Source organism: Pogoniulus pusillus, chromosome 22 (assembly GCF_015220805.1).
Source record: "Pogoniulus pusillus isolate bPogPus1 chromosome 22, bPogPus1.pri, whole genome shotgun sequence".
NCBI lineage: Eukaryota > Metazoa > Chordata > Aves > Piciformes > Lybiidae > Pogoniulus > Pogoniulus pusillus.
Window position 1 is genome coordinate 6336896 of NC_087285.1, and position 20321 is coordinate 6357216.

General features: G+C 38.2%; 1 protein-coding gene across 25 annotated transcripts in view; it reads left to right on the plus strand.

Annotated features, from left to right (window-relative positions):
- The window catches only part of TENM2 (teneurin transmembrane protein 2), a 1869083-nt gene that overhangs the window by 455063 nt on the left and 1393699 nt on the right, over positions 1–20321 (plus strand). The window lies entirely within an intron of this gene.

The following is a 20321-nucleotide window of genomic DNA, read 5'->3' on the forward strand; positions in this document are numbered from 1 at the left end:
ATCTGTGTAATTACATCTTGTTTTGCTTTCTGTGTTTTGAATAGTCCTTAGTGTCCTGGTGTAGAACACTCTTGTTGCACTTAGTTGTGATTCAGCAGCAGCAAATGCTGCTTCTGGATTATAAGAGCGTGCAAATCCTGTTGGTACATGTGTTTCTTGCTCTGTAGGTCCAGAAGCTGACTGACATAATTTGGTGTCTAAATTTGAGGAAAATTGATAGTGGATTATTATGTAACTGAGCTCTGTTTGTACAGAGTTAATGGTCCTGCTTGTTATTCTGATACAGACATTTCTTTTTATTTATTTTATTGGGTTTTTTTTAATTATAAAGAGGCAGCTATGAAAAAAATGAAGGTGAATATGTTCTTTAATACAAATACTAGAGATCAAGCTATTTGAGTTATTTGGTGTAAAACAATAACGTTTTTGAGTAACAGAAACAAGTGATATACCCACAAGACACATAGACTGAATTGCCTTGAAGTGAGTAGCCCTCATTCTCATTTGAGTTCCTCTTCTGTAAGACATATAAATGGTAGCTTGTTACACCGCACAGAAACACTTGGCAGTTGTGCTTTGGTCAGTTTGACCTGCTTTAGTGATTTTTATTGCTCTATATTTAATTAAGTTTGGACAAACAGTCTTACATCTTCTGACTTAGAATTACTTGGGTATATTGAATCTGCAGTTACAACCACAGCAAGGAAGCTACTGTTTCAGTTCCTCAGAATATCATAGAAGATCAGATTCTGAATTAACATTAATCTTTGAACTATCCTGTTTTCTAAATACGTTTGTACATGGAGTGCTGACTTCAGTATCAACCATCAGGAATCATAGAAGCCCAGACATAACAGCTCTGAAGCATATCTGCAGTTCCCCAGCAAGAGAGCGATTCTTAAATGAGTAACTTAAAAGGGATGTAGCATTATGGAGGTGAATTGTCTCCTCCTAAGTACATGCTCTCATATTTTACTGTAAACCTGTTTAGTGCATGTTGTGTAAAGTCATTTCAGGTTTAAAAATAAAAAAACAAAACCACACACAACCTTCTAAAAACTGTGCCAACACTTCACTACATTAACAAATTGTCTTGGAATGATAGCATCCCAGTTTAGGGCCACGAGCTATGAGGAGGACAGAAATGATACTTAATGTGGGGCATGAACCTACAACCCTGAGATTAAGAGTTTCATGCTCTACCTAGGGTCCCCACAAATTACCACCCACAGGGAAGTTCAGCAGATGAGAGTGGTTGTTTCACAAGGCAAGTATTTGTAAGAAATAGCACAGGTTACTGCTAATTGGAAAGGGCCAATAAAGGGATTAATCTCAAAATGCATTTTTGAGTGTTCTAGATTAGTAGAAGCTTCTCTTTCTTTTTTCTTTTTAATGAAATTATATCATCACTTGAGTTGCTGAACTCTATGCCACTTCCTATTGCAATCAGGCAATTTATTAATAATTGCTACTGCAGTCTGTGGTAAGAGCTGTGTTCTGCTGTGTATGGGATGATGTCTTGAAGTCCTTCCAATCTAATTATTCCATAATTCTGTAATTCATATCAAAGTGCAACTCTGTAGGACTAATCTTTCCAGAACAGTTTGCCATCCCCATGCTCTTGTGTGTGTAGTTCATAAAGGATTAAGGTCAGTCCAAGGAGTGGGTGCACCGAAAATGACAACATTGGTGTCTCACTCCTCCACCCAACTTGCAACCCCCTGTCCATCCCTCAAAGTTTTAAAGTTAGCTGCTCCGTGCATGACTTGAAGTTTAGAGGAATTATATTTGTGCACTTGGAAATAACACTAACATTTAAGGTTTCTGTTCTGTTTTCTGGAGAAGAGTGCAGAACTGAGTTGGTTTTATAGGTAGATACTAATCATAAGTCTCTGTAGTTAGTCTATTTACAGGCCTGTCTATAAGGTCTAGCATACATAAATCCTGGAGATGAGCAGACAGAAGATTGAGTATGTGGGTACTGACTAACCCACCTCACCTGCTGTCAGTTCTGTTTCATTTTGCCTTTTTAAAGAATCTCTAATTTATTCAAAATATCACCTACTTTTCTCTGAGCAGAGGAAGTGGAGAGGGCTTTTTATCTTCTGTATTTGAAATGGCCTGTAGAGGAACAATTTGTTCATCTAGAATTACTGAATTTGAGTGAAGGTTGCAATTGATCACACTTAACTAATCTTTTTAATCTTCCAAATGAATTTTCCTTGAAGTTTAGTTCAACAAAGCCAAATCTTTGTTAACTTTCTGGCCTGTGCCTTGAGAGTATGTCTGAGGATGTTTGTCACAGAGATCATGTTCACTCTCATTACAGTAAGAGTGTAAACCTAATCCAGTGATAAGTGTTCATCTTTGTCAGTATTCTTACACCATCATTTACTCAATGATCTCCTATAACAATTAATTCACTAAGCTTCAAGACATAGCTCTGTGAAATATGTAAGAAATAGGCAGGAGTCCCTTCACATAGCAGCGATGTGGCAGCTGTTCAGCTGTGTGCCCTCAGGTGATCAGTAGATCCAGTAGAAACTTCATTCAGAATTTAGGGATCTGAGGATATAATTATCATAACTTCCATTTATCCCGGATGCTTAGGTAAAAAAACTACTCCTCCTAACAAAACAGGGGACTTGGGAGATTTTGGTGAGAGCCAAGAGATGGCATTCTAATGTTGGCAATTAAAAATAAATGCATTGAAATGCCCCAAACCCCAACCTGTATGCAACTTGGACACTAGATTTTGTCTGAAATAATGATTGATACACGTCTGCATTACTGAGGTATTGATCTGAAGTCTTTCCAACATTTGACTGAAGTTAGCTCACAATATTTGACAGAACTTTAGCTTAAGACACAACATAAACTGAAATACCCAGAATATTTCAGATATATCAGTTGATATCAGCAGGTGATACTTTATATTGCTGTATTTAAATCCCTCACAAATCATTTGGCATCAACAGGAAGGGAAGTAAGTAGAATTGTTAATAGGGTATTGAAGGCAGAAGCACCTGTTTGTCCAGATGTTTAATAGATATGTTTACCCTTCCCCTACATCATTAATTGCTTTACAGTCTTAAACTGGATATTTTAAAACTTGAAACAAATCAGCTTTAAATTACAAACCCTCAAATGGCAGAATTTAATAATTTCAGCATTACCTAATCTTTGTATTGAAATATATACACACATATATATATTAAAGCATTAGGATCCATGCAGCTTCATTCGGCTGAAATCACTCAATGAAATGCTGTTTCCAAGAAAGTCTGTTTTCTAAGAAGTCATTGGTTTTATAGGAAGAAGCTATTAATTTTACTGTTACATTTCAGGGAAGTTAAACTGGACCAGAATTTAAGATATTAACATTAAAAAAATGTATCCTGAAACATATACTCACTCAGATGTTCTTTTTATTGAGCTAGCATAGAAATATATTGGCAAGGGGCAAATATACCCCTAAGTGGGATATGTCTTGTTTCTACCCAGTCTGCATTTACTGAAGGATGCAGTGGTGTGCCCCCTGAAGCAGGGTGCCTAAAAGGAGTGGTTGCTGGCTTCAGCTTCTGTAGCATAATTATCTACTGCAAATACATGTAGAGTGAGCAGCAGAGCTTGAGAAGATGTACTAGTTAAAGGCCAGCCTCCTCTTCCATGTCTGGTGAACTTTATCTATACAAAAAGAGGTGCTTTCCGCAGAATATATCAAGATAGGCTTGCTTTGTGTAGCTGAATGTCTAACATGCTCATGCATACAGAAGAAAGGGCTAGCACTGGCTCTTCTGCCTTGGTGCTATCATCAGTGCTGCCCACTGGAATGATTCTGAAGTGTTTCCCTCTCATTATTTGTGTGCAATTTATTCTAGTAACAGGAGGATGGGGAAGAACCCCATTGTGAGAGTGTTCTTGTGTGTTTACAAGCACAAGAATTATGATTGATTTAAAGATGTGGGTGAGTCTCAAATTACAGCATGTGAAGCTCAAGTGTTGGTTAGTATTTTCTCAGTTCCTTGAATAACGCAGGTCTGAGTCCTTCCTCTCAGAGAAGCTGGTGGCAGCCTAATTTCCCTAGGATAAGGCCAAAAGAAAGCACAGCTGCTGCTCTTTAGATGAGACACAAATTTCCCAGCTCCCTTATATTTTGAGTCATGGCTTTACTAGGGAGAACAAGAGTTGCAGGAGATAGTTATGAAAATAACTTTGTGTTTAGACTATTCAGTCAAGACGAAGTTTATACTTCCGTTGTTTTAAAGAATAATCATCTTTGTGTGCTAGGTTGTTGGGCAGCAGGACCTGTGTTTCTAGATATAAATCTCTTGAAAGTCTCATCTGAAAAATTCTTTAAGCAAAAGGAAGGATTTCTATTATTGAGTGACTAACCTCCATAGACATGCTGCCTAATAAAAGAAAATACTAATAATTTTTGAGGAATAATTAAAGTGTGGGAAGAAAAGATATTGAGTGGGGAGCATTTGTTTTAATCCTTGAGAAATAATAAGGCAATGAAGAGCTAACACTGTTTGTGATCACAGTCCTGTCAGCGCTGAATGAAAGGGGCCTGTGAAAAATGTGATAATAGCTCACAAGAGATCACATCCTCCCTGGTGAATATGAACACTTTTCAGTTAGGTGATGTTTGCTATCATTTTGATTAGCTGCAGTGTTATTGAGCTGTAAGAACTACAGCAAGGATGTTTCCTAAACCTGCTGTATGAGGCGTTGGCAGGGTTGAGAAGTGTTGCAAGACAGCAACTAATGCAGACACTGGCTGTGAGCAATAGCCTGTTTCTGTAGCTGGTTCCCCTATGTATATGTTAGGGTACCTTTATGATATTTCCTCTTTATTTTCCCTCTTGGATTTTACTTTTGCTTAGTAAAACTTAACAGTTTAGCCACAGTAGGCAAGGCTGCTATTCCCAGATTCACATGTTGTGACATTTGAAAATTCCATCTTTTGACTTTATGCTGTTGGGTGTCCATCACCATAACAGTAAGTAGAAACTTCTCAAACCAGAAAAGGCGCAGTGCATCCCCAAAGGAAAAGGAATTTAAACTGTCTGAGATTTTTTATTTCAACCCTACCTTGATAGAGCAGTACTCTGAATGTCTTCCATCCTTAGGGATTGCTCCATTTTGAAATTCTAGACATTTCTTTAACATTTGTATCAATTATGGAACACATCCAGAGTGTGCAGCACTGGGTTACCTTTCCTGCATAACTAATTAGTTGAGAAAGGAACAAACTATTCTTTGTAAAATGAAATGCAAAGACTAGGAAAGGTGAGAAGTTGACAAGGATGCCATTACAGATGTTGCTGCACTATTAAACTCTGATTTATTTTCTGGTTTTCTACTGACCATAAGAAAAAAGACATTAAAAAGTGCCAAAAGAAATAAAATTATAAGTTCTCAAAATGCAGAAGAAATTTGTAGACTTTCTCTTTAGATTAAAGGTGAGGTAGGGTGGCAAAGGGACAGTTTTGGGGGTATTTTTTGTGTGTGTGTGTGTGTGAATTGTAATGGCAAAAAAAAACCCAAACTGATAGTTTGGGCAGTAGTAGTGGTGATGTTGTTGATGTCGTTCTGATACATAAATTCAAACTACTATAAATCCAAGTGATGCTTGGAAAAAGCAGTGCATTCCAGTTTAAATTTTGAAATTGAAGTCTCAGACAGTATTTTTCAGTGTTGATAAGAAACATGCCTCTGAACTTCCAGAAAGAAATAATTAAATGGAAAGTGGATTTTAATTAATTTTAATTTCAGTTTGGCACCTAAATACAAACAGTTCTTTTAAATGCATTTAAATTTCATATTACTTCACTTTGGTTTGCTGCTAAAAAAGAAAAAAAAGAAACAAAATGACATTTCAAAACAAAATAAAAATATAATTTGGAATCAATTTAACTGTGAAATCTGAAAAAATCCCTCTGGAATAGAATATATCATATTTAAGCAGGAATTAGTATGTTTTCAAAATGATTTGTAAGTAAATGCTAATTTATATGTGCAAGCATCAGCATATTTGTGCTTGAAATAAGTTGTTTGACCATCAAAACCATACTTTGTTTGAATTCTGTATCTCTGCTGCATTGGAAATACTCCTCAACTCTTTGTAATCTGAGCTTTAGAAGTCTGTGTGTAAGACTTCTACATGTGACAACGAGCAGGCTGCTTCATCTCTCCATGCTTAGTAAGTGCTAACACTCAGGTGAATGACCTTCCTTCATTCCTGTCTTCAAGATCCTCTTGTAGATGCCAGGACTCAACGGAGTTGCACAATGTCTGGTGTTACCTGCACAACAGAAAAGGTCCTTTCCTGTCATAATAGCTGCATGTGGTGTGGAGAGAGGTTGGGATCCCTTTCCTCCTAATCTCAGTCCTGCAGTAAACTGATGGTTGTTGGAATTTGTGTGTGCAGTGCCTCATCCCTTAGAGATGGGAAGGAATTCAGCTGTGCAAGACCGAGCTGTGCAACGAGAGTCTCACACCTTGTTTTGTAGTGTACTCTCACTTGTATTACAGAAATGTTTGCCTTTTTTTCCAGCTTTTACAAGCAATTACCATAGATGCAATTTCGTGCTTAATGAGAAGCTAAGCACTAAACCCTTTTCTTTTTTAACTGAAAAAAACCCAAACCAAAACAACCAAAGTAACCCCTAAACAAACAAGCAAACAAAACCCCCACCACTGCACATACTAATTATCGTTCAGGTTAAAATATTTTAACAAAGCATCCAATTTTAATCACCCTGACTGGAAATATTTTCCATTTTTAAATGGTTCTATTTTCTGTTTCTTGGAGGAGTTGTGTGCTGTGCTGGGTTAGAGTAGATTCCCCCTCTAGTAAAGTAAATTCACTACAACTTGGAATTTTGGAAAGTCAGAGGAAAAAGTGAATTTGTGTTTTTGTACAGTTTAAATATAACAGTGTAAAAATAAGCTACTACAGAAATATAGCAACCTTAAGGAAGCTGGGGAAGGGGTCAAGCGGCAGCCAAGCAGCAATGTAGTAGCCATAACAGCAGCAGGGGAAGATAGCAGCAGGCACAGCAGAAGCAGCAAAGGAAGTTACAAGCTGTGCTTCCAGAGATAAAGCTCTTGATGCTCCAGTGACATTATATTAACTTATCCATTGTTGCCATTATATGGCCTATCCCTAGAATGTTCACCTCTCCACTCAGAGCTTCCACTTCTGAGTTTCTCTGTTCCCATTTCTTTAATGTCTGAGCTAGAAATCTAGCTCAGATGGCCACATGTGCAGCATAGCATGAAGAAGTAAATAAACCCAAATAGACTCACAGGGTTTTCTCTGTTGTTTGGGTTTTTTGTGTGCTGCTTTTTACTATCTACGATGTCCAGTAGTTTTTTCATACTAAGGTGTTATTAGTCTAGTGTTAGATTCAGACTGTCTGCTGTAGGAATCTGTTTCCCTAACATTGTTTTCCTGTTGGCCTAGCTGCAGATCATGGCTGGCCACTTGCCTGTGCACCATTGCAGCAGGAAACTCCATCTTGTTGCACCCCCACTCCTGCTAATAATACTGTTCCTGACATTAGAACACATTGCTGAGAGCCTTTGAGCTTTGACCATCTATAAGAACCTCTATGTCTAGGTGGTGCAAATACTAACAGGCAGCAGAGCAGGAAGCAAGCTCTAGTGGAAACTTTTCTATTTAGCTAGAGGAAACTTAGAGATTTTTGCCTAACTTGTCAGTAAAAGAAGATAAATTATGCTACTTCTCTCCAGTTTGCACTTGAAAAGAGGGAAAAAAAACAAACAAAAACCAACAACAAACCAAACAACTAAGCAAAAACCCAGCAGCCTCTAGCTAACTTCATGAGTTTTTCATTCAGGGTCTTTTGGTATCTCTGGGTGCTTTTAAGTACTCTCTGGTGCTCCATGGTGAATTTAGCAGAGAAGACAGACACAGAGCCAGGTGAATACTTGCAGATGCCAGCAACCAGTTACATAAATGCAAGATATAGGAGACTTGGACTTGGCACATTCAGTCTATCTTTACTTAGGTTCATAACATTAGAGTTCATCTCAAACAGGGAAACTAAAACCATATATGGTGAACACAAGAGAGAAAAGGAATCTTCCAGTTTGCTCATCCCTCCTATTCTGATGCATAGCAGCTTTGCTCTGGCCTGCTGCTAACTGCAGCAGGTTATATCCACCAGTGGTGGTGAGAAATCACTTTTCTGAAATGCATGTCTAGAGCAGAGGAGGAGGAGTTTACTGGGTGGCTTTACCACGGTTCAAGAAGAGGGCTTCAGGCACAGAATACAGGGCACACGAAATACAGCTGGTTTGGATATCATTGTTATTGGCAAGCAGACCCTTTAAAAATACTAAATGTTCTCTGATTGTCACTTTTGCATTCATTTTCTGAAAACAAAAAAAATCTTGTGGGTTTGGTTTGTTTTTTGTTTCATTTTGGTTTGGTTTTTTAATTGTAGAAAATCAAAGGCAATTCTATGAGCAATGTCAACAACTGGAGATGTGGGGAGGAAGGTGTGGCTGTGGAATATATGGATTCTCCAGTGAGCTGCTGTACTTGTTTTGCAAAGCTACAAGCATACAATGAGCCAACATAGCTGCAGTTTGTTCTTTTCTGCTCGGGTTTCTTCAGCCTTAGATAGCTCAGTACAACCCAATGTGTTGGGGTTTTTCCTACTTCACTGAAAACACTGATGGTGAATGATGTGGGATCCCATCCTCTTCTGTGGGAACATGTCAGTTTACTTTCAAAAAGCTTATTCTAGCAGTCAGTCACTTCCAATCCAGATAACTTAAAAACATAATAGTATTTCACAGTTGGATAATGACAACAACATGCAGAACATGTTATCCTATCCATGGTTTCCAAATATGTAGAGTGAAATAAGTGTGATATTCTCTCCCTACGATTTTCCTGTTGAGAATGAAAATACAGCATAACATTCAACTAGACAGGGAGAACTATTAGTTAGTTCTTGGAGCTGTTCTGCTTAACCACTGAGCAGTTTATGCCATAAATACAGACACAGAAATAATTAAAAAAATAATTCAGCTTGTCAGCCTCTGGGTAAAACTGCCTTCTGTTGTTACAGCCCTGTAGTCAGTAACATGAAAAAGTGTTAGTAGAAATACAAAAGTGAAAGTGGTTTGTAATGTTTTGCTTTTGCTTTATATTCACACCTAAATTTTGCATTCATTTCTTAGCTCTGCTTGAACAAGCCAGAGGACTAAGATGGAAAGTTATTGCATGTGCATATATATATGTAAGGACATGCAACATATAGGTATATGCATGCTTTTTCTAGGAAATAATATCCTTCTATCATCCTACTTCCTTTTTATGTTTCTGAATACTTTCTCAAGATCATAAATTTATAAGCAAGATACAGTATGTTTTTTATTTTATTGGCTATTACATTATACTGTAATGGATTCTCTCACTGCTGTCTAATCTTAGAACTGCACCATGCAGAGATACCTGTATGAATTATTAATTCCTAAAAGGGTCATATCAGAGAACATTTTCAATGGGATGGTTGGAAAATGAAAGTGCAGCACTGGGCAGGAAAGTGACTGCTTAAATGGGCGAAAACCTCTTAGCTGGCATAAAAACTGTATAGTATTTTTGCCTTTTTCAGGAGTTGTATGTGTGCATATTCTGCCCTCAAAGGTGGGGGGGAGGGTCTATTTTTTCTTTTTTCTTTATTTCTTTTTATTCCTTTTCTTTTAACTTTTCTGTGTTGTAGGATCTGAGTACACTTTCCATTTCAATCTGTACCGTCAGCTGAATTCTAATCAAAAAGTAGTAGCAAAGTGAAAACTAGAAAGATGATGACTTTTTTTTGTAGCACCTAGGGCTAGTTTTATTCCAAATATCAACATTTTTATTAAGATAAAATCAATGACTATTGTTATGAAACCATCTCTAATTGCTTGTGGTCTGTTCTTTCTAGTGGAACTCATCCTTCAGTTACAAGAGGCAAACAGGCTGCTGCCTTACAACTAGCAAGAAAGGAAGGTGGCAGTGAACTTAGTTTACTGCTGCTGTGTGCCACAGAACATGGTGTTTATATTAGCAGTCTGGGGCTGGCCATGTTCTCAAGCCAGGGAATGATTTAAATAGCTTTCAACAGTAGTGTAGGATAACTCAGAAACTGTATTGAAATGAATGGGAAGTCTTTACATGAAGCAGTGTCCTGACCCTCAGGAAGAAGCTGTAGTGACAGTGAGCTGGAGAGATTAATTTGCATCTTTAACCAGCAAGGCTGTTTTTGAAGTGAACATCTGATCACAGCTTCAGATTGATGAGGTCATAATCTTCATTGTGTTTGAAATGCTGACTGCAGACAGGTGAAAAATTCACCTCTACTTTTCTCTTGGTCGTTTACATCCTGTCTATACAGTCTAATGAGATTCTTCTGAAGAGTATATGCTTTGGATGTGTTATGTCTTTATTAGCTACAACTGTTTTAATAGTTTTAATTTGTTATTAAGGGAAAATCATATTATAACAGTAGATTCCATTGAATCTCTTATCATAATCCATACATTTAGGCCCATGGTGCAGAGACTATAAAGCAAGCTCAAAAATATCCTGGAATGCATCAAAAGTAGTGTGGCCAGCAGATGCAGAGAGGTGATTCTGCTGCTTTGCTTTGCTCTGTTGAGACCTCACCTGCAGTACTGCATCCTGCTCTGGAGCCTTCTGCATGGGAAGGACATGAACCTGATGGAGTGGGTCCAGGGGAGGCCACAAAATGATGGGGGGCTGGAGCACCTCTGCTTCAAGGACAAGCTGAGGAAGCTGGGGTTGTTCCACTTGGAGAAGAGAAGGCTCTGGGGAGACCTAACAGCAACATTCTTGTACCTGAAAGGGGCCTACAAGAAGACTACAGAGGAACTGTTCACAAAGGCCTGCAGTGACAGGATGAGGGACAGTAGTTATGAGAGAAGATTTAGATTAGATGTACTAACTGCAACACTGAAACAGGTTGCCCAGGGAGGTAGTTGAGGCCCCGCACCTGGAGATACTCAAGGTCAGGCTCAAGGAGGCTCTGAGCTACCTGATCTAGTGGAATATATCCCTGCTGACTATAGGGGGTTGGACTAGATGACCTTTGAAAGTTCCTTCCAAGCCATTTTATGATTCTGTGATACTTGCATGTTTCATTGGCTTTGCCTGAACATGGTAAACAAAAATAAGGTGTGTGGCTGCATTTGTCATACGTGGCCATACATCTGTAATGGCTGTTATGCATGTCACCCAGCACAGACAAAATAGTGCTGTGGGCTACAATCACATTCATTAAGCATGCTTTTATTCTCCTTCTTGGAGCACTTAATAGGTGTTGATTGTTTGTCATACTGATGGAACTTCATAGCAAGGCAGAAGCTCTAAACCCAGCTTCTTTTATAAGAGGGAGAGCATTTATCTTATTTCACCTAATCTAGTCCTAGAGGATCTGGTGAAAGGTTTTCCTGAAGGCAAATATGCCAAATAACACATTAATCATGTTGGGTTTTGTTTAGCTACTTTATCAGTGTTTTCTGACATACTGTTTCTGAAGCTATTGGGAGTTCTTGCCTTAAAAATTGTCTTGTAGTCAGTGAATAAGGAACAGACTCCACAGCACAGCATGTATGTCATGTGCAGTTTTGTGGACTGCTTCAAGCACTTCTGGGCTTGTGCCTCATGAATGCAGACAGAAGAATGCAGACAAAATCCTGGGAGCTCTCAGCTTCTTCTTGAGAACCCCACAGCAACTTAGAATTTGCATTTCAGAAGTGTCAGACGTGAGACTGCTCTTCAGTTGTTGGTTTCAGCCAAGGTTAGGCACTAAAACATTATTTTAGGGTATTTGCATTAATGGACTTTAATTTATTTCTGTGTTTTGCTGATTTTTTTCTTAGTGTGTGAAATCTTGACAAGTTTCCCAAACAGATAAGAGGGACTATTGAATGCTTCTTATATGTAGTAAAGAGACTAGTACTAAATTAAGTTCTGAGTTATATGACCACACACCCAGATGCTTTGGTTCCTGGCAGTTGTTGTTAATCAATGTCTGTTATTGGTGGGTACAAATTGTTTTTATCCACCTTAAAGAATTTTTAGGGCTCTTATGACCACTCCTGAAAGTTGTACCTTCTAAAGAAAAGCCTCAGATAACAGGTAGTGAAGTTGGTCCTACATGCAGATTTGCTACACTCAATGTAAATCAGTAGAGTATTTCAGTCACATAAGCAGATGGAACACAAGTGACACTCTTGGTCACCTCTACAGACTAATGTTTGACACTGACAAACAGAAGTAGGTTAGAGCTTTGCTTATGTAAATACACAAATAGTTCTACAGCTTCTCTCTTTGACCTACAATGATAACAAGCAGATGTTTTACGCTTAATATTTGCTTATGAAGATTATTACCACAGGTTTAGGTAATATATTTACGCTGGCAAAAATAATAAACATGATTAAAAGGCCTCTTTCAGAGAGTCTTCTCCTTGCCCACTTAGTTGTTGTCTGAGCTTTGTTGACATCTTGACCTTGAAAGTGGAAGGAAAAAGTCCTTTCTGACACTTCATTTTCTTTTCAGTTTTTTAGTTGAGGGCATGTGGCACAACAACATTAACCAGACAAAATCAATTTGCATTGATAACTTCAATCAACCAGAATTTAACTAATATAATCAAGCGTGGCAGTTGGTTTCCAAAAATTATAAATATGGACTATTTCACATCCGGTGACAAAAGGAAGAAATAAACAGCAGGTGTTAAAAAGAAGCTTCCCCTACTTCACACAGAGGTCTAAAATAGTAGCTTAGTACATGTCTTTTCTGTCTTGTGCCTGAATGGTAATTTCCATGGCCGTGTGCGGTGCTCACAAGGATCTGGTATTGTCAGGGAGGGGCTGACAAGCAAGCACTGGCTGCAACTTGCCTGATTTGAAATGAGCTCGTTTAGGAGGGAGAGAGGCATATTCCAACAACTTAATGATTGCAAAAGTACTGTTCTTGTGACATTTCCATTCTGTCCATTACTACAATTTCCCCACTGGCACTATGTGGGGACTATGGAATGTTCACTACGTTACTGTTCTACAAATAAAAGGAGTAGTTGTCCCACCAATTCCATGTTAGTGGATAAAAAAGATCCAGGGAGAAGTGGAAGGCTTAACAAAAGTGACTTCAAGCAACACAAAATAGGGACTAAGTAGAGGTCTGCAATAACATTGTGAATAACATGAATGAAGCTAAAAGCTCTGTGGGAGAAACGTTTTTCTTCCTGTAGAATCAGAAGTGGGAGTCAGTTGAATCTTCAGTAAAAATGTACATCTTTATCTTGTTCCAGTAGTTGCATTACTTGCTCCTTAAAGGGTCAAAATGCTGTAAATCAGATACCCTGAAATGCACCTACAGTTGTCTGAATGTCTTACATAGTGATGAAAGGCAGCAGGCACCTTTTGAAAACATCTTTCAATATAGAGTATCGCATTAAATCGTTGTTCACAAAAGGGCTTTTCCTGTGTGGGTTTTTCTTTCATCTGAAGAGATCTTGAGTAGACATCTGAAAGGCAGAAGATGGAGCTTTCTACATGACTAGTTAGAGAATTCTGGAGAGAAATTATGAAAACGATGAAAATTAAAATTTCCTTAAAAACTGCTCCATGCAGTTCATGGTTGAAGTAAATTTGGGTGTGTTTCACATGATTTTTTTTTACAGTAGCTCCAAGTAAAGGTAGAAAATCATTCACTGTCCCTGGTTCAGAGATACAAATGAGACAAGCACAAAACAAGAACCAGTCAGGAAAAGCCAGAACACCAGCTCTTTGCCAATAAAGCAATGTAGAAGCAGCACAGACTTTTACATTTGGCTTATGATGTTTATATTGGACACACACATTTGTATGTAAGAAGTAACACAGGTAATCAACATAAATTTTGATAGAAGTGAAACAAAGGATCTCACAAGTAAAACAGTTTATATTCAATGTTTTAATGATGTTTTGTCTAGTGCTAAATCTCATTTTAAGATGTCTTCTGGGAACACATTTTCAAGTTCTAGAAGCTTTTTATTTATTTATTTTGTCTAGAGAGAAACAGTACAGTAGTAATTGTAGATAAGAGTGTGACTCTCTGGTCCTGCTGTCAGGAGGATTTATTTCATAAAATCCCCATGGACTGAGCAGCAAACTTTCACCCATATGCTTGACATGAGGGTACTATGTGCTCAGAGCATGTGATGACTCTGTAGACATTTGGGAAAAAGTGAAAATAAAAAGTTAATGTGTCACTGTGGCTAAGCCATGGAGTTCTTCTGCAGAGCAGGTTGAGGTCTTTGTGTTCTAATACTCATAGCCCTCTGGTCGATAAGCATTCAGAAGTTATGCCATCACTTATCTGTTACAGTACCAAGGATACTGTTTACTAATTTGCAGCAGAAAAACAGAAGGAGGAAGCATAACCTCTAGCTGATACAATAAATGAATCATTTATAAAAGGCAGTATAAACACTTAGCTATTTCCATTCCTGTTTCTTTCACTGCATTATTCTTCCTCGTTTTCCATCTATTTCTGAACACTGTTCATATTAAAAGGAAAAAGGCCTCTATCTCCCAACTTTATTTTCTCATTGTTATTCATTGGTCCAAAGGAGCTGAGATGGCATCTCAGTTTATTTAATCAGTAGCTCTCTGCAAGGGAGGTTAAGGAATCATCTGTGTATCAGAACTGATACGTAGCAATGCCCATCAGAAGAGATTAGTAGGTCCATGTTGAGGTGGAAGCAGCAGGGTAGAATGAAACCTAAAGCTAGGTTAAGTAATTGGGTTCTTGTTAAATAAGAGTGGAGAACTTTTGTGTGTTGTAATGAAAGATCTTTGGTGCAATGGATGTCTGAATCCAAATATCCCCTGGATTTTCTGACAGATAAAGTGATAAGAATGAAAGGGATTTAATTTAGGACTATTGAAAAACTTTAAAGAGATTAGAGAAACTTGTAAATGTACACTCTTATCGTTTTGTAACTTACCAGAACTGGGCTGGATGAAGAGAAGGACTCAGGTTCAGAGTTTTGATTTGGAGTGGGGGATGCTCTGGGGATGCTGCTACTATTAACTTCTGTTTTGAGATGCAACTGTAGAGAAGAGAGAAGCATTTTGATTTAATTCAGTGTTCTCTTACCTGGATTGGGAGGCTAACTAGATTTTCTTGTTGTAATTGCCAAATTCAGGGTGTATAGTGCCAGCATTTTTTATTTAAGGACTTCTTTATTTTTTTTTCTTTGCTTCATATTAAGAGTTTTTTTAAGTCTAGCTTACACCATTTTGTCTACAATATCCCTGTTCACCGTGACTCTTAAAGCTAATATCCAGCTTCTATTGTGAATTTTGTTTGGGTGTGGTGACTTTTTCTGACTGCAAATTTGTGTTCCTGTGATGCTATAAATTCTCTGGCTTCATTCAGTGTGTTTATAAAGAAAAAATAACAAACGTGTAAGAAAGGAATGCTGAGGAAATGGACAATAAAATCTTGCCTGCCCATGAGACGATACTTGTAATCTCATCTTCAAATCTTCCCTCTGCATCTGAACAGGACTTTTATATCTGACTTTGAACTGAGTTTTGTCTCAAGCACAGTTGTCTTTAAGGGTTAATTGTCTTTTGCCATTACTGAGTTAGCTTCAGTAAAGACTTGAAACTCCTTGAAAATAGACTTTTTTTCATAGGTGGTTTAATGTACTTACCTAGCCATGGATTCAGAACTATTACAGACAGACTAAGACCTAGAATTTCTTGGTGCTAAATGTTTTTCCAGAAGTGTCTGTCCTTGGAAAACCCTCTGTTTTTATACACAGGCATGCATGTGAGGGGAAAAAAGCCACATGGTTCAAGGAATCTTGAAAGTGTGAAGTGTTTACCTTAGCTCATTTGTACCCAAGCTCATTTTATAGCATTGCTAACCTTTGCCACTTTGAAGTTGCTCCCATCTTTTATCTGTGGCATTCACTTGTCTCTTCCCCTTGTTCTTTGCAATTACAGAATGAATTAAGGACATTTTCATGGCTTCTCCTATAGCTACAAAGAGTAGAAATCCACAAATAAACAGAAATCTTGTATACTTATTTGTTTAAGGGATTCCTATAGCAAATACTTTTGGAATTGTATTGTTAAAAAAAAAAAAAAAAAAGACATGCAGTAAATGTAAGAGTTGTAGTCTGTGGCACCTTAAATGATTAATCCAAAGTGCACAGAGAAACCTTTCCTCATAATGTGGAGTTTTCCCAAAAAGCTGTACTCCAGGTATCTTCAGTAAGAATAAGATTTTAATTCTAGTTAAAAGCAGCTCTACAAAACAGCAAACTGTTGTTTTCGATCTGGAACTGGAGAATAGTCTGTTTGCTTTTGATTTTAGTTTCCATGATGCTCTAAGAGAGTAGCCAGAAGAAGTAGTCTCAAAGTCAGAAATTAGTCTTTGGCTTGTGAGGTCAGGGGATGACTGCATAGCTCATTAATTTCCTCTGATACAGAAAATAAGCACTTCCCTTGAAGAGCTGTGTAACTCTTGCCTTCACCTGCACGTATAAAAGAAGATTTTCACAATTTATTTCCTCCTGCTAACATGAAAATTTACTCAGCTGACAAGTTTAAGTCAGATGATCAGATTGTCTGTACTTATCTCAATCTTATAGCTGCAGGAGGTGATATAATTAATGTCCATGTTATAGAAGAGAAGGGGAAAAAAAAACCAACCTAACCCTGTCTCATGACAGGGCCCTTTTCTCCCAGCCTGGAATTGCGGTGGGCTTTTCCTGATCATGGCTGATACCACAGGATGATATTTAGACAGGGATGCTTCCTGATTGAATGGTGGTCCTTTTGTCACCTGGGGACAGGGTGAAATTAAGATTGGTTACTCGTAGTCCCAAAGAGATGCCATCAGCAACCATCTGGTTAATGGAGCATCTCCACAAGTGATTCCTAATCCCATAGCGGGGGAATAGAAAAGGGTTTTGCTTTTTAACCTTAATCAAGTTTTTAGGTTATACTCTTACCCTATTTTGACAGTGATTACTGGCAGCCTATAGAATTAGCTATGTACATGGTAAATGTTTTCTCTTAAAACAATTGTTTTATTAATATTACATTGACATTTTTGTTAGTGGGGTAGATGTACCTGATACTGGTGATAAAAATTTCCCAAACCCTGGTGCTTATGAAGCATAACCCTGATTTCTGCTTTCCTAAATTAATTCACATTATTAAAACAAAGTGGTTTCAGGAAAAGTAGAACTGAGTTTAGAGTCCAATTTGTTTTTTTTCAAAGGCAGTGGTGAATAGTTGGTCAAAATATATTCATGTGCAAAACTGGATGGATTCCCTCTTTTGTGCCTTTTAATACATTTAGAATTAAAGTACTTAGAATCATAGAATCATAGTCAGGGTTGGAAGGGACCACAACGGTGATCTAGTTCTAACCCCCCTGCCATCAGAAGGGACACCCTGCCCTAGATCAGGCTGGGCAGAGCCTCGTCCAGCTTGGCTTTAAACCCCTCCAGCCATGGGGCCTCAACCACCTACCTGGGCAACTCATTCCAGCCTCTCACCACTCTCATGCTCAACAACTTCCTCCTCACCTCCAGTCTCAATCTCCCCACCTCCAGCTTTGCTCCATTCCCCCAGTCCTGTCACTCCCTGATAACCTAAAATGTCCCTCCCCAGCTTTTTTGTAGCCTCCCTTCAGATACTGGAAGGCCACAAGTAGGTCACCCAGGAGCCTCCTCTTCTCCAGACTGTACAGCCCCAACTCTTTCACTCTGTCCTCACAGGAGAGGTGCTCCAGCCCTCTGATCATCCTCATGGCCCTTCTCTGGAGAGAATTTATTTCTCTCTCATTAGCAGAATGTCTTCTAGGCTATTGTTCAATTGAAGATTATAAAATGACTTGATAAATAACGATAGTATTTTGTCAAGTCAGCTAGTGCAGCAAAGGAATGCCCTTCCCAATCTATTTCTGGAGATAAAGTTAATTATTGCAAAAATTGCTTATGCATGTTTGGCTTGTTTAAAACTAACAAGCAAAATCCTTAAAAAATAACCAAACTAAAATGACAGCAATGACGAAGAACAAAAACCACAAGCAAACAAACAGAAAGCGTAAAAAAGCATGGAAAAGAACATGCTTAATTCTGGTGCAAAGTGAGCTCTGAGAAGGCCATTTCCTTCACTGTGAGAACAGAATGATTTGCCCTGCATCAGGTTCTGTGTTTATATGTGACACTTCTAGATCCAGCTATCAATGTGCCACTTCAGTAATACTTCTGAAGAATTCAACATACATCTGAGTCCGCTGTCAAAATATGATCTGAGGTGAATTCAGTGTAGTTTTGGATTCTGAGTTAGTGCTGGTCTGTAATCCCCATTCAGTCCAATGACTGCAACCCTGTTTATGTGAAGAGAAGCATGGTACTTCTCTTTGTGTCACCATGTCCTCCTCCCCATCTCACAAGTGTGGTTCTCAGCAGTACAAGTGTTATTGCTCCCATTGTTGTAGAAAAGCAAAGTGAACACTTGTTACTGGAGCTGTAGGCCTGTTTTGTTCCACAGAAGGAAAATTTATTCTGAGAGGCAGATTGACTATTTGTATTTCACATTTTTTTACTCCATCACACTCTGTTATAAAGGGTTTGGGGTTTTTTACCTTCTAATTTTTGTGTTTTCCTTATCAGAATGTTTGTCCAGAATGTATGTCTCTTAAAACTGACATTATTGAACAGCTTAACAAGAACGGTGCTGATTTACACCTGCCCATGTTCTGAACCACAACATGCAGCCTCTTGTGGTTAATCACAAACTGTGTTTGAGTGAGCTGTCTTTGTAATGCAAATGATGCTAAGGAGGTATTCTGAATACCAGAAAAGAGAGTAACCTTGAAGTAATTGATGTTAAACTTGATATTTTCCCTGTGCCATATTTAGTGCCATCTAAAAAAAATGTGAATAGGAAAATACCACTGAAAATATCTCCTTTTAATATCTGTTCTGCACAAATATGTAAAGCTTTCTTTGCTTTTATTCAGCACAAATTTCTATAGTATTTTAGGCCTTTAAGCTACTGTTTCATCAGAAGGATAAGCTATTTTCAGCTTTCTCAGCTTCAATCTCAAATGCTATTAATATTACTAGCTAAGCAGTGACTCTAAAATTGGTCTTTTACTGGTGGAAATATGGATGCTTCAGATAACTATAAATAATAGCCCTTGCTGGGAAAGAAATATTCCCCACAAAGTGAATAAGTAAATGAGAAATCACTCTTGTTCCCTTCCTCCTCCTTTGTTTTTTGTTGGAAAAAAAAAACCCAAAATCACTTTTTAATTGCTAAGTATCATACAGAGGGTAAGAGTCATCCACAGTAGCTTTTCAGATATCATTTTTTCTTTGACCATTCTTCATAATGACAGAAGGTCCAATAACAAAATAATGGGGGGGGGGGGGGGGGGGGGAAGCCAAAGCAGGTAGCAACTATGTACAACTGAAATGAAGCTACTAGTTTTTTGGGTTTGTATGTTTGTTTGTTTTTAATAAGTATGCAAAAAATGATTTTCAGTATAGACTTATCAACACTTTATCTAGGGAGAAATAATGGGTGAAATTAATTTTAAGTTAGACAATTCCTGTTCAGTTTCATCACACAGCCTTTATTTAAATAATTATATCATGTTTTAGGCTCTGGTTGGAGTAAAGAAATACAGGAGCTAATGAAATGGCATCTTTCCTGCCATCCTGTAGTGCTTAGCAATCTATGTGAGTGTGATATTTTGAATGTGATGTTTTAAGTGTGTGCACACGCTGGATAACAGCTTGTTACACTGAATGGGAGGAGACTGCTGTAGATGGAAGTACTGGAGTAAACTCCTGTTCTGAAGGGGAAAAGAAGTTGAACTTTTCCCTCTTGTGTTTACTAATAGCTGTAATTATCTAACAGTGTGTGTACTGAGGAAATAGTTATGTCAATGATGCTGAATTCGCCCTTTCTGCCATTGAACCCCTTTCCACCAGAGCTGCTTTCTCAGGGATGCTATGGCTGCCTGGCAATAACCCTTTCTGAGGAGAGGCTGGCATCTCTTGGTGATTCCAGTAGTACCAGCACTGCTAGCTGCTGGCACTGGATGTCTGTCTGGGGTATGGCTGTAAACACCAGTACTGCAACTTCTCACCATATTTCAGTTGACAGCATTTCTGCAGGTGCATTGACTTGACTGAGGCTCCTGGGTGCTGTTCATACTTTTACAAACTGTACATGGACTA